We start from the raw sequence: 14,493 nt of genomic DNA, 5'->3' as shown, positions 1-14,493 counted from the left end.
AGATTTCAGTCCTTGTTTCTATTTCTGTGCTGATAGATTATTAGGATTAACCTATTCAAAATATACCGATTCAGAAGTTAGTCAATTAAACTATTATGCCTGACTTCAGGCAGTGCGTCATCCAGCCACTGCCCACAGATCTTATTTACTCATCCAGGAGGGTTGTTGTAAAGAACCAAGGGATTTGGTCTGGTGACAAAGGTGTCAGCAATAAGCTCCCCCTCAAATAACTGCAGTTCATCAGGCTTGATCCAAAGCATACCACACATAGCGGCTTCAAGGAGTCTGTCAGAACTATTGTTAGAGGAAATAATAGAGTATATTTACACTGTTTTTAGTGTAAATATAGCACATAACCAAAGTTTTGAGGGGGTGTAAAAGACAGCACACATCCCTTAGAATTTACAGTCTTATGTAGAACTGCTGCAAAAAGAACAAACAAAGGGAAATATAGTCATGCCTGTTTACCTGAGCAGGAGCTGAAGAGATGAGCTGGTAAGAAAGTTTTCTGTGCTCAAAAGTATTCTGAGAGCTAGCAACCAACCAAAGTCCACAGAGCATCTTCCAAGCCAGACAGGGTTTAAAGACCCTTAAAAAAACAGCTAACATATAATTTTTATTAAAGCCTTCTGAAAGTGTACTGAGACAGCCACAACTGTGATGGGAACAGTAGGCTATAAATGGGTGACAATGGAGGAATGCAGAGATTAACAGAAGATAAAAGCTGTGGTGTCACAGTGCACTGCCCCACACTGAAAGATGATGAGTCTGATATTTAAAAATCTGAGCAAGATGGACAGTGGACAATCTTGGTTTGAGGGTAGGATAGGAAGGGATACAGATCCACCAGACAGGCAATAGCAAGATGTCCTCCTCAAGAATAAGCAGGTCAGCAGAGAGGGGTATATTTCCATGCCCTGTAGTCTACCCAGCACAAGTGATCACACGGGGACATCAGCCACACACAGATAATTGATTTGCATCTTTCTCACAGAGATTGTTTCTTTCTGAATGGTCCATTAATTTTGACTTCCAGCGGGAAAAAAAAAAACAAAAAACCAAAACACAACACAAACCCAAACAACAGCACCACTAACAAAAAAATAACTGCACAAGGAATTTTGGCTTTGGATTAAAAGAAAGGTTTTACAACAGAAAGAAGCCCAGACTTGAGAATTCAGTATATTGATATGTATTAGATAAAGCCTATGTAAAAATACATCATTTAATATGCTTTATAAAGTAGTTGTATCTCAGATCAATTATTTTACATTTGAATGAATAATAAGGGTATTTTTCCAATTTCTTGAAATAGTAAAAGCTCAGAAGATCATATTTTTTTAAGACAAATCTCAGTAGACTGGTATAAACTCCTGGTTTCTGTGCAAGATTCACCCACAGTTAGTCTGTTAATCAGTACGTTGATTGCACTGTCAATTTTTCTTTGGACAGATTCAGATTAGGAAGCCTTTACCCAGGAAAGAAACATAACTTCATCTCAAAACATAGCTCATACTGCAATCCATTGTCGGCCAATTTGTTTTTCTCAGCCACAGTACTAAATGGCTTCTGGGAAAAGAGTACCCAATGCTCATTTGAAGAATGAATACTTCTAGTTTGGGAAGCAGTTGTAGAAATAGCTTATTAGGATTCCTATATTATTGCTTAATAAGCATATGCTCTTTTATTACTTCTTTTGAGTTAAACATAGGTCACCTATGTTGTTTTTTGCTATTGAAGTCAGATAACAAAACTGTAAGTGATGCTTTAGAAACCTGTATAAAGTCAGTGCTGAATTAAATGGACAATGTCAATTGCTACATAGAAGTGAGCTCTAGAAGACAGCAAGCTGTACTTGCAGGCTGCTGCTAATTTATGTGTTCACAATCATGTTTTTTGCTAAAAGAAATGCTTCTTTCCCTGCTATGTTGTGTGAAAGGACCAAATGAAAAACAGAGTATGCATGTGAATGTAGAGAACTGACAAAATTAAATCAAGCATGGCTCCCCATCCCTGCCAGGGAACAAAGTGCACCAGTAGAGACTTTTGAAACCACTTGCCCCTGAGAAAACAAGTCCATCTTCACCAGCTAAAGTTTGACTCACTTTCCTGACACCATAAGCTCAGCAGACACAAAGCCAAGACTTTGGGGAAAAAAAAAAAAGAAAAAAGCCTATTTCTTACTTTGCTGCATTTATAATAAGTTTAAGTACATTTTATGGCAAATTTAAGTTTAAAAACTCAAACTGAACTCAGGTTTTTGCTAAGTTCACACAATCTTCCTTTGAAAATAGTAAAAGAAAGATTTTGAAGCACATGTAAGATGGACAGAGGCAACAAACTCTTACGCTATAGTGTAGAAGTTGTATTTTAATACTATTAAAAGCCTTGAATGTGGCATTCAGGTAGCACAAAGAACTAACAACTAAAAGCCAGGAGATAACACCTGTTTTATGCTCGATGTTTACAAATCTTTTACTATTTAGAACCCTCATTCTCCTCTCATGCCTGCATGAATAAGTTGAATTACTTTGGTATGAAACTGATTAGACCAACATGTGAGAACCAAGACAGACATCACTTCTTATAACATAAGCCATCCAAGAGTTAGATATCTGTCTTAAACTGGCCAGCCAGGTTTCCCACTGCATCCCAGGCCATCTAATTTTTACTGAATATTCTGGTGTCTTGATTTTCACCCATGGGCCCAATGAATTATTGCTAAATGCTTTCTTCTCAAATTTCTTCTGAGTGCCTTAAAAATGTGAATCAGGCGTAAATCATCACTCATTTATGCCAGCATGAAAGTGCAGACATTTGAGGGTAAGACCTGTAAGAGTTTTTTGCTACACCAGGCCAGCACTAACTCTAAAATCTATCAGTGATTTCAGTTTAAGCACTGGCGGGAAAATATGTGTATCCACTGCCTGAGTTTGGACATCATCTGTACTTTTTCTCCGTGAAATTGCCCAGCCTTGAATGTATAAAAGCTCTTTGTAACAGGCATGGATCATGGACTTCTTGCACAGGTTCAGTGCAGAGATTTTGTCTTCTGAAACAAAAGCTTTTATCAAAAAAGCAATCTGAACTAATGGATTTTTCATAAGGAACGTATGGCAGAGAGGTGGAAAGGGATGAGACAACCTCAAAGCCAGAAACAGAAAGTGGGGTTCTCCTGGCATCTTATCTGTTTGCTGTTCTTCATCTTTCCATGGCTTCCAAAATATGTGAAACTAATCTAATTAACCTTAAACCATGGCTGTTGTTAAACAATGTGTGAAGAGGAAGAGAACAATGGAATTTAACCTGTGCACTGTGAGAATACAGACAATTCTTACTGTTCATGACTAATGCCTTCTGGTTTTGAGAAGGAATATTTGGCATATGAAGTATAACCAGCTCTCCAAGTTAGCTCTCCAGTTTGCCTTCTTGACTTGTTTCTGGTGCCTCAAGCTAAGAGCTGTGCATCAGTCATGTATTTTATATCCTCCTACTGAACTTGAAAATAGCAACTTGCAACAAAACTGTCCAAATGCTTCAAAATTATCAGGTGAGCTCCATTGTTCAAAGAAAAACTCCCATTTACTCTATAATGAGAACAAGGGTAACAAAGAATCAAGAAGGTATTTTTTACCACTAACAAAGCCCAACATATTCCAGCACCTACAAAGGCTTATTTTATAAAATACTTTCTGTTTCCTGGACAGAGTCTCAACTGACACTGCAAAAATCAACACCCTGGCTTTTTTCACCCTTTCATCAGGGTCTGCTGATGCTACAGTAGGACAGTTGAAAGTTGAACAAAAAAAGGCATGTTGTTAGCTTTTCAGTTTCATCTCACACCTCTCTTTTCCAATACTGACTCTGGATCTCTACACTCCCAAATCCTCCAGAAGTGCCATGTTTGGCTTTTCCTGTGTCAGGATGGAGCTAGCATAAGAAGGAGTGTCTATCTGGAGGTGAACTGCATTTGCCACTAACCATTCGCAAGGGACAGCTGGCATGTGAATCGTGTATCTCTAAATAAAATGTGGGAGGACACAAGAGTGAGGAGATGGGCAAACTTCAAGTAAGGTAGGATTTTCTGCTCTGTTTTTTCACCTAGAGAAGATCAATACTGTAACAAACTTTGATTTTGTTTGTCCTGAACACTGGATAGCATTCCCTAACACCCTTGTGAATTAGAGAATTAATAGCATAGTATTTAAGCAGCAGGTAAAATTACATCTCCGATTAAGAAAAGACACTTTCCCATGGCTTAGCCTTGTGTGTTGAGCTGATCTTCCGGGCTGCACTGTCTGCCAGACCAGGGAACATGACTTCTAACAAGGAGATCTGGTCATGCAGTGAAGAAATTAATTCACATCAATTATAATACCTATTGAAGTAACTCACTAAATCAGCCAAGTTGTAAAATCCAGCACACCTGATGGCCTTAATCTAATGTCTCATCCTGGGCCTGAGGTTATCAGTGGACAGCTGTAATTACAAGTGATTGAAAAGATATTTTTGCAGATGAGTCTCTGATTTATGAAAGTCAGGCATTGCTGAATATTTTCCCTGTGTTGCCCATTCCATTCCAATATTCTCATCTCCTAGCAGACCTATGCAGCTTTAAAGTAACTTGAAATCAAAGTATGAAATCAGCAATATTCTCATTACAGGCAAGCTCTGGAGGTAGCACATATGGTCTTTTAATGGCACTGTATCCCAAATCTTGTAGTGCCACTGCAAACATGGAAGCTGATTAATCTAAGAGGTCAAATTTTGTTTCATCATTCCTGAAAAGCCTTGAAGTGTGTTACACTTGGAAGATGTAGGAATTTTCAGGAATGCCAAAGTATTTACATGCATCTTTGCAGAAATTACAGACTTCGTTAAACATGAGTTTTTTTCTAAAAGAAAATTGACCCATTACACACTCTCATGTAACTGAAAGCACCCAGCATCCATCACACTTTAAGATTACCATTTGGCTAGTCAGGCCATCGTTGCTGCAAAGCATCTTGAAGCATGAGTCACACCGTGACCTGTGAAGGATGGGCTGAGTTTACTCACTGAGATAAGGAATCTTTCCAAGCAGAGTGCCATGTGTGCATCTCTCATCTCTGTTCTTGGTACTTAGCCAAGGGTGTCCACAGGGTCCCAACTTGCAGTAGAGATTAGAGGACTTCTCTGGTTTTTTTCTTTCCTTCAGTTTCCCCTCAGTCCCAAGGACTGGCCTTAAATCACCATCTCATTTTGATGTGAGCTGCAGGCAGTTGTCAGATGGCAACATTGCTCAATGGGAATTGAGTCAGCAACTTGGAAAGTAAAGGATTAGCTTCCACAACTGCCCCTTTAAGCCACTCAGTTCTTAGAATCCAGTGAGCTATTCTACTTTCAAAAATAATCATGTTCAAAGGATAAAAGAATAAAATTAGATTTATTTTAAAATAAAATTAATCATTATTCTCTAAGCAAAATCACACAGGGTCAGTCTCCTGGACATGAAAAAACATATACAGTCTAAACCAGCATCATAATTGAAAAGACAAGATATGTACAGTATGCAGTCACTTACAGAAGGGACTGAATCTTTCCAAAATTACACGCTGGCCTTGAGGAGTTCTTTGGGAAAAACTGGAAGGGAAGATACAGAGAAATACCATTCAGTATCATCTGCAGAGTTTTATTTCTGAACATGGAATAATATTTAATATTCCTTGGCACAGGCTCTACTATGCAAAGCCTTTAAGCTCTGAAATCAGCTGCCTTCTACTAGCAGGCTGTATATCCTCCTGTCATTCCTCATACTGCTGCAGGGATGCACATCCACTGGCCAAACAGTGCCCACATTAGCAACCTACTGCCTTAAACATATTCAGTGCCTGCCCTTTGGTTGGCTGGTGGCAAAGAAGCAAGATAAACTGGAAAGGTCAATTGGAAATCACTGAACAGAGTGAGCTGTATAGCAGACACCAAGTAAAGCAGGCGATGAGTTCTCAAGCTCTGTGAAAATTGGGTCAAAAGGGTCTGAAACAGAAGCTGTTAAGCAAAGTGAGAAACCAAGGTTGTTGCTTCAAAGATGCTCCATGAGGCAATATTGGTCTGTGGCCGTGATGTGCTTTGCTTTTTGTTGTGCTCTTATCAAGACCGAAGGCAGTTTTGAACAGTAAGACAGCAAGGGTTGTGTAAAGCAAATACAAGCTGCATCAGAAGCAGCAGCCATGTACAAAAGGAGGAAGGTGAGGAGGAAAAAGCAAGAGGAACAATCTTGATAATAGGAAGAAATTAAATCACATGCTTTCAAAGATAGGCAAGGACAGCAGTGAAAACCTTCCACACTCACTAATAGGTTAAACCACGCATACAGAACTTTTCACCTTTCAAGAATTTTGTTCAGATTGTCCTTTTAGGTCATAAGATCCCAGCTTCCAGCCTTTCCACACAATGACTGTACCTATTGCCTCAAAAGGAGAGTAATAAAACCAGCGATGACTCCATCCTGCTCAAAGAGGGACAGTAGCAGGGCAGTACTTACAAGGATCCTTGTAGTACCCTTTGGGAGGTATTTCAAAACTTACATGGCATCACTTTGTGATCCTAGGCAGCTTCAGGTCCTTCATTGCAATATGTTCAGAGCCCACAGCCCTAGATGTAGAAACACGGGACCTTGGAATAAGCGATTCATGGCAGGCATGAACACTACTGAGACAACCCATGCTTTCCCTGGGGGGATGAAGTCAGAAAAAGCACTCTGACCCAGGGACTGCAGGAACTGGAGTATGACCCCAAGGCAAGAACAGATTCCTGCACTGAAAAATTTACCTGGAAATTTGTACAGAAGTACAAAGAACTCCATGGCTTTACCAGAAGTCTTAACCATCCCAAAAATTATCTGTTCTTATGTTTTGATTATCTCATGGTGAAAAAAACCAACCAAAAGCTATGAAATAACACGTGTGAACAGGGATTGAAGTGACACCCTACTGTAATAGCAGTTTCTTATGAAGAGAATGCACCAGATCCAGCAGAGACCGTGAGGCAGAGAATAAAAACAGGTGTGTGGTCACTTGCATCCTGTCTTTCTTCCATGACAGCTGAGCCCTGTGTACAGCAAAGCTTGCTCCTTGTATGCAGGGGAAATGCAGATTTTGATGTGCACCACTTCATAATATTGCAGCTGGAGAAAGAAGAAAAAGAAGCCTTTTTTGTACCTACCAGCTCATGAAAGAAATAAATTGCAGTAAATTATAAGATCCCTCAAACCACAGCTTTCTGTAAACACAGAGTTATTTCCAGGCAAGCAACCACCTGCCCATGTAATTTTTTTTTTTTTTAATTAAATATGCTTTAGACATTTAAACAGCCAATATGGAACAGCCTGGTTTTGGGAGCCAACATGCTCTGCAACCGTGGTGAGTCCTCAGAGTCAAGATGATACTGCAAGGCATGAACTGCGTGTTCAAGTTATGTAAGCAATTTTCACTAGAGGATATATAAAATGCCCAAATCTGGTACTATGCCTTATGTTCCTCTGCTCCAGAGTTTGAACACTGAAGCGAAAAACTGCTGCTGCAAAAAAAAAGTTTTTCAGTCGCACCAGTATCATCTACAAGTTTTGAGCTTTAAACATTTGAGATACCTTTCAAGATCAAACTTGATGATTTCGTAAGGTTTAAAGATTTGGTTTTCATTTAATATCAAATTTTAATGTTAGCATTCCTGGAATTTGGAAAGTTGAGTGTCCAGCTGGATCTCATAGTGTTAAGACTTTTTTTTTTAATTCTGAGGCAAAATAACTCGACATTCACAAAAAGGCAGTTTGTAAGTATCTTTGAAGCCCAACGTGCTTTCCCTTACCATGAATATGTGATTAAACTGGCTGCCAGTACAATGACTGGTAAATGTTGAGAAGGTTTGCAACCAGCCAGAAAACAATCTACACTCCCTTCGTCCCAACTTATACACCATAGTACTACATGAAAATATATCATTATCATTGAACAGAAAGCAATCACATGAAATGAAAGTAGTGAATATTTTCTTATCCAGCCATTAAATGAGGAAAATACTACTTAGATTGAGGGAAACAAAAAAGGGAGAGTCCTATTAGCAGACTCTTGCCTAAAAAGCAATGTGAACAACACAAACTTAAAATGAGCTGGGAGGGGAATACAAGTACACCTGTGTTGTACCACGTTGTGTCGTAAAGGCAAATTATCTCATTTCTCGCAACATTTGTGAAACCAGGAGAAAAAATAAATGAGGATGGGACAAGAAGGGAATTTGAAATATAGAAACAGAGCAAAACCCCATACTCTTATTCAAATTTCACAGCATCCTCATTTGCATATGCATATCTGAAAAGGTAAGTTTCCTCCTACCCATTTTAGACAGGGTATTGTACACATTTCTTAAGGGGCCATAGTTTGAAAAGATACAACCTGGAGTCCAAGGCATCTCTGAAGCACCAGCAGGATAAGACTTGTGCAGGGATAGAGCAGCCAAGATCAGTTCACAGCAGCAGGTCAGCCCCCTCAGCATGGTCTGAGGTGCCTGTACTTCAGAGAGGGTAAAAATAGAAAGTGGCAGGTTTTTAAGAAAGCACCAGCCTTCTGTAGTGCTGCAGGTTAATGATATTCTGTTAAAGCCATATGGATCTGTGCAGACTAAGGAGAAAGGAGAAGAGGAGAGGGTGATGAAGAAACTGAGACAACAGAGTAGGAAAGCTGAGGAAGAGGAGGAGGGGAGCTGCATCTCCACTGGTGTCTGTGACTATTACACAGAGGCACAAGGTCATCCTGAAACTGACATCTAATGTCCCCACATCCTTAACCCAGGGGCAAACATTAGTTTGAGTGTCTACTCCCCACAGGGATTCCCTATTTGGCATAAGGTAAAGAGCAAATAAAGCTCTGTCTGAGCAGCTCATAACGCAAAACCAAGCCTTCAGCTGTTTGCCTGGGCACCAGCTACCTTTTGTCTGGCCAGCCCCTGGCATCAACCCCAAGCACTGGGGTAGTGCGGCATCAGCTCTTTACTCCCCTTCTCCTCGGCAGAGAAAGACCCCGACTGCAACCCCTGCTGGGATGGGTGCTGGTAGGGGAAGGAGGCCAGCAGGTATAGCCTTGAAGCCTTTCTTGAATGGGATTGACACTGGTATGGAGGCACCAGAGATGGACAGCACTCCAGATCACATAAGGCACCCCCTCTGAAAATGCTTCAGGTTATGTGAAAAACTTTGTCAACATTTATGCGGGCATCTAAAGCTGAAGAGAAGAGTGTGGCCTCTGTGCTGGATTTGGCTGGGATAGAGTTCATTTTCTCCGTAGTAGCTAGTATGGGGCTATGTTTTGGATTTGTGCTGAACACAGGGTTGATAACACAGGGATGTTTCTGTTACTGCTGAGCAGGGCTTACACAGAGCCGATGCCTTTGCTGCTCCTCACTCACCCCACCAGCAAGGAGGCTGGGGGTGCACAAGGAATTGGGAGAGGACACAACTGGGACATCTGACCCCAAATGACCCAAGGGATATCCCATACTGTATTGGTGTCGTGCTCAGCATATAGAACTGGAGGAAGAAGAAGGAAGGGGAGGAAGTTTGGAGTGATGATATTTGTCTTCCCAAGTCACCGTTAGATGTGATGAGGCCCTGCTCTTCTGGAGATGGCTGAACACCTGCCTGCCCATGGGCAGCAGTGAACAAATTCCTCATTTTGCTTTGCTAGTGTATGTGACTTTTACTTTACCTATTAAACTGTCTCTGTCTCAACCCACGAGTTTCTTCCATTTTTTTACCATTCCAATTCTCATCTACATTCTCCTCTGGAGAATGTCAATTTGCCCAGTAACACATGTGAAATGAAACCTTTTTTTCTAATGCTTTAACTTGCTCTCTACACTCCATGCCACGTTTTGGAAGTCAGTGGGCTTGGAGGAAGCAGTGTTTCAGGGATGACAGCCTTTCCCCAGGAAGGATGTGTGCTGAATGTGTCCACCTCCAGACTGAGTTCAGCTGAAATGTGAGCTGGCTGACTCTGGAAGCACGTGCAGGAAAGGCAGGCTCTCCGGTGACCATGCATGCGCCACCTCCCTGCTGCAGCCTTTTCTCAGTGCTTCATGTCATGGCCCTAGGATGTCAGTGTCACAGTCGGAAGAGGGGTCTGGTAGGATGACAGCTGCCAGCCATGCAGGAAGGAAGCTGTAAATTAGCACTAAGTGAAACCCTAATGGACATCAGAGACAGACTGACGCAGGACACTCAGAGTTAAACCATCTCCTTCCCAGAGCTACTCCACATGCCAAAGCCAGCCTGACCCAGAAGCTGCCAACTGAAATCCTATCCCTCAAGCAATGCAAGAAGATCGACTGAGCCCCTTGTGGACTGAAAGATAAATGCATCCACAGGTGCAGAAGATACAGAAGTGTGGATTATCCCATCCCACAGCAGCTCCACAAAAAAATTGTGCCCACTGTATCCGGCAGACCTGGGTGCAGATGCTGGGAGTTAACGCATACAACTGGAAATCCTACAGCATGTCCAATAGGATCCTTGAAGGTCAAACAGCAAAGCACATGGTAGAGAACCTTCCTTCTGATTCTTGTCATATTCATCTTTATTTTCTTGAGACCCACTCTCTCTGTAGCCCTCCTGCTGTCAGCTGCTGCCCCAGCAGTGCACAGGTCCCCCCATGTAGATGGTGTAGCCTGGCATCACATTTGGCCATCAGATTGCTTTTTAGCTGTTTGAACTACAGAAGCAAGAGGTTGTTGCTTTCAACCCTGGCATTGAAACATCCTCACTATCCCTGTGGTTAAGAAAAGGGCAAGATTTCTGAAACTGAACAAGGCCTGGAAAGCCCTCTATTCTATGAGACTCTAATGGGACATTTGGATCCAGTCTGACAACAGGGGTCAGGCATAAGCGCTGCAGCTGATTTTGCAAACCTCAGGAGTCACACTAGATCATTAGAACTGGGAACTGGTGGCATCAAAGCAGCATACTCCTGCTGCAATGATTGGACTGAGATCTGGTCAAAAAAACAGAGGTTAAAATGCTTTCAAAAGGAAAAACAGAATAGGCAGTACTGTAGCTATGGGCTTCCCATCTCCAGTAACTATAGATTTTTAAATATTTCTTTCACTATAGATGGACAGCAGCCAACATAGGTGGCACAGGTCTGTCAAGCAACCCAGATGTAACTAATCACCTCAGTGGGGGTTGCCCTCTTGGGTATTCAGAACATGTGCCATGTGAGTAAAGCCTGCCAGTGCACCTGGCACCTCCAGCAACATGCTATCCTTTGCTCTGAGACTTTCCCACCTGTGATAGTTCAAGATCTAGAAGTGAATTTAACCAGCAACACAAAGAATGATGAGCAAGACTAGCAAGACCATGATAAAAGTATGTGTGACCAGTGTGCTTTTTCTTGGAGGACTGTGAGCATTGGAATCATTCTGGCACATCCCAGCAGAGAGATGTAAGGGAATCAGCTCACGCACCACTGAAGAACAACAGCTGTTTAGCCATGTACAGTAGCAGCATGTAATAATCTTATGCTAAGAGTGCCTGAATTCATTAGACCTTTGGAGGAATTGAGGAAGGCAAAGTGTAATTACGTGAGCTGGAATTTATCCAGCCTGAAAAAAGCCCAGGTTATTCCTGGAAAAAGTTATTATGTGGATTTCCAGAATGAAATCCATTGTTCAAAAGGACCCAGAATTCTAGGTTCACATTCCTATTAAAAGCTATCCCACGTTGCAAAGAAATAGGGCAAACTCACTTTTCAAATAAGAGATAATTTCAAGGGGTTAATCTCATGCAGGCAGGTCTGATCAATGAAAAATGCAAATCAATATATACCAATTGATTTTATCAGAGCAACAGAGCTGCTTACGCTGATTTATAAATGCTGCATGCCTGGCTAAGGTATGTTTACTAGTTTGTTTACGACATGATATGGTTACTTAAAATAAAAGAAATAAGCATTAATTTTTTCCTTCCTCTGGCTATCCTGAAGGCAGCTGTCATGTTATAGATACTCAGAAGCCTATTGAGAAGTGACCTAGTGTTAATGTCAGACTGAAAGGTACTGAGCAGCACCACATCTCAATCATTCAGCAAATTTTGCACCAGATGTGGTTTATTTCTTACTTAAATTGAATCAGTTAAAGAAATATTAAGGTAATGGATGAAGATAAGCCACTATTAGGCTAGTGGCTAAGTTAATTAGTACAAACTAGGTAAGTGAAGTGAGTTGAACCGACCATGCTCTTGTGTTTAGACAAAGAGAAATATGCCCAAACTCAGTCCTGAGACTTTCAGCAGCTGGGTCTCTGCAGTAAACTCACCTGGAGCATGTGGTGTTTCAGTTGTCTGTCTATGCAAACCTGCATAAATCCTGAGCTGTCTGAGCTCCATGCATTGTTCTCCAGTCTATCAGCTGCTTGGCATGTGCCAACAAGGGAGGCTGATGCTGAACCTCCCAGCAGAAGCCACCTGGGCTCTGATGCAGTTTGTGTGGTGCTGACCTACCGACCCTGGGGTCTTGTCACCTTGTTCAGAAATCAATCCAATTGCAAGGAGCAATTTAGGGCATGCCCTCACTGGAGGAGGCTCAGCTGCTAAGGTAACAAGAAGCCATCTTCCAGGACATGGTGTCCCACATCTAAGGCGAGTGGGACATTTTTATTATTAGAAAGCTACGATATTTATTTGCCATTTTCCACTAGGTCTTTTTCCACTTGCTTTGTCCAACTGAAACCCTGATAGTATTCATACTGGGTTTTTTGTCACATGCTTTTGATAAACACAGACCTGACAATTACAAGCTTTATTAAAAAAAAAAATTTGCAAAGAGAATACTAAAATTTTTCTTACTCATTCACACTGACTAAAGTGAACACAGGACGACCTTTTAGAGATCATGTGCCTATGGATAGCTGGAATTCATGGAACTTTTGGCTTACATTAATGAATTACACTAATTAATTTTGTTTGGTTAATGGAAGTTGGGTGTTCTATTTGACTCTTCATATCTCAGATGTACATTTAAGAATTTGATCCAGTTAATGTGCACTTAAGCTTTTATCCAGCAAAAATGTCCCTGGCACATATGGATTGACAAAGCTGATGACACTGTCCCAAAATTGTCTCTGTAGTGACAGTGGGCAGCTGTTACACAGCTCAATGCCGAAGACTGATCTGGTTTCATCTGCAGGCAGCCACGGAATTGCCTGCCCTCCAAACATTTCAGCAGAAAGAAAGAGGGATCCTAGCCAAAGGAAATGAGAAAGTGATAGGCATAAAAAGAAGAATCAGCTCAAATGCCGCAGAGGGTGATGGAATGAGTCTAAACACAGGCACAGCTTTGCTCTCGTAAGAGGCTTAGCGCTGTCTTCCCAAAGCTAACTTTCGCACAAGGGACCATTTCAGCTCACTCTAAAGAAGAAATGAAGAGTTTAAAGGCATTTCAAGAATACCAGAACAAATTCAGTGCTAACATGAAAGGGAAAATAGCTACCACCAGCAAAACATTTGCTCTGCTAGCACAGTCATACTGCTGAATTCATTCCTTTTCCCTCAGTACATTTGAGACACACTCTAGAAATATAAATTTTGAGGGAAGACAGAGAAATCATTTCAACACCCCTCCCTGTACCAAATCTCCTGGGAAAGAATAAAAAGTAGTGGAAGTTCAAAACCAGGCTCTGCATCACCAGTGGTTGCAGGGACCAAAAATGCATAGGTGCAATCATGGAGGTAAACTTATCTCAGCTCTATCTAGTAGAAGCCATCTCTCAAACTCAGGGCTAATTATATGATGCTGAGAAAAATTGCTACAGCACACTCGTCTGACACAGGCTACACCAGCTCCTGTCTCAGGTGATTACCAGTTCTGAGAACAGGCATTATCCAAGGAGGAAGCATAATAAATGCCTTTTCCTCCCACCCAAAGATTAGGGGAAAGGATTTAATTTCTTCCAAAGCTATAATGGTATAATGGTCTTGTTCACAAATAAGGGAGAGTCATATCCTAGTCTCCTGAGGTTTTTAGTAAAATGTCCATTAAATTTCACAGGATCAAGACGGGGCCTTTGATCATAGAGGATGAATCTGTCAAATAAATGTTGCTGAGAAATTTTTTATCCAGTCTTTGTCCCTCTGCCTGATTACATGCTGTGCAGCTAGCACCTGAGTAGGAACTGTGGAAAAGATCCTGACAGGGACATAGAGTCTGAATGAATGCTAAAATATCACTAGAAACTTGCATTGCTGAAGTCAGGGATCCTACAACAAGCCATGGGATAACACAGCTGCTGGTGGCTCCCCTTGGGCAAAATAGGGTGGGATTTAGGGCAGGAATTCACAATAGGATATAGGATAGGATATAGGATCATGCTCTACGGTTTAAGCTCAAGGACTACCGGCTTCATGGCTGTTTTCAGTGTATTTAGCAGCAGACCACATTACCCGTGAGACAGCTTTGCCCTGAAGTGGGGTAC

General features: G+C 41.4%; 1 long non-coding RNA gene across 2 annotated transcripts; it reads right to left on the bottom strand.

Annotated features, from left to right (window-relative positions):
* Window positions 1–3,356: 3,356 nt before the first annotated feature.
* On the bottom strand, window positions 3,357–8,054 carry LOC113981478. Of its 2 annotated transcripts, XR_003538431.1 has the most exons (4): window positions 6,366–8,054; window positions 5,564–5,622; window positions 4,970–5,030; window positions 3,357–3,587 (listed from the first exon to the last, which is right to left on the bottom strand). It is a non-coding gene; the product is annotated as an uncharacterized LOC113981478 (long non-coding RNA). The 2 variants fall into 2 exon arrangements; XR_003538430.1 differs by lacking the exon at window positions 4,970–5,030.
* Between the last annotated feature and the right edge of the window lie 6,439 nt (window positions 8,055–14,493).

This window comes from Neopelma chrysocephalum, unplaced genomic scaffold (assembly GCF_003984885.1).
Source record: "Neopelma chrysocephalum unplaced genomic scaffold, ASM398488v2 Primary Assembly neopelma1_96577, whole genome shotgun sequence".
NCBI lineage: Eukaryota > Metazoa > Chordata > Aves > Passeriformes > Pipridae > Neopelma > Neopelma chrysocephalum.
Note: the sequence above shows the minus strand (reverse complement) of the source record. Positions and strands in the feature narration are given on the sequence as shown.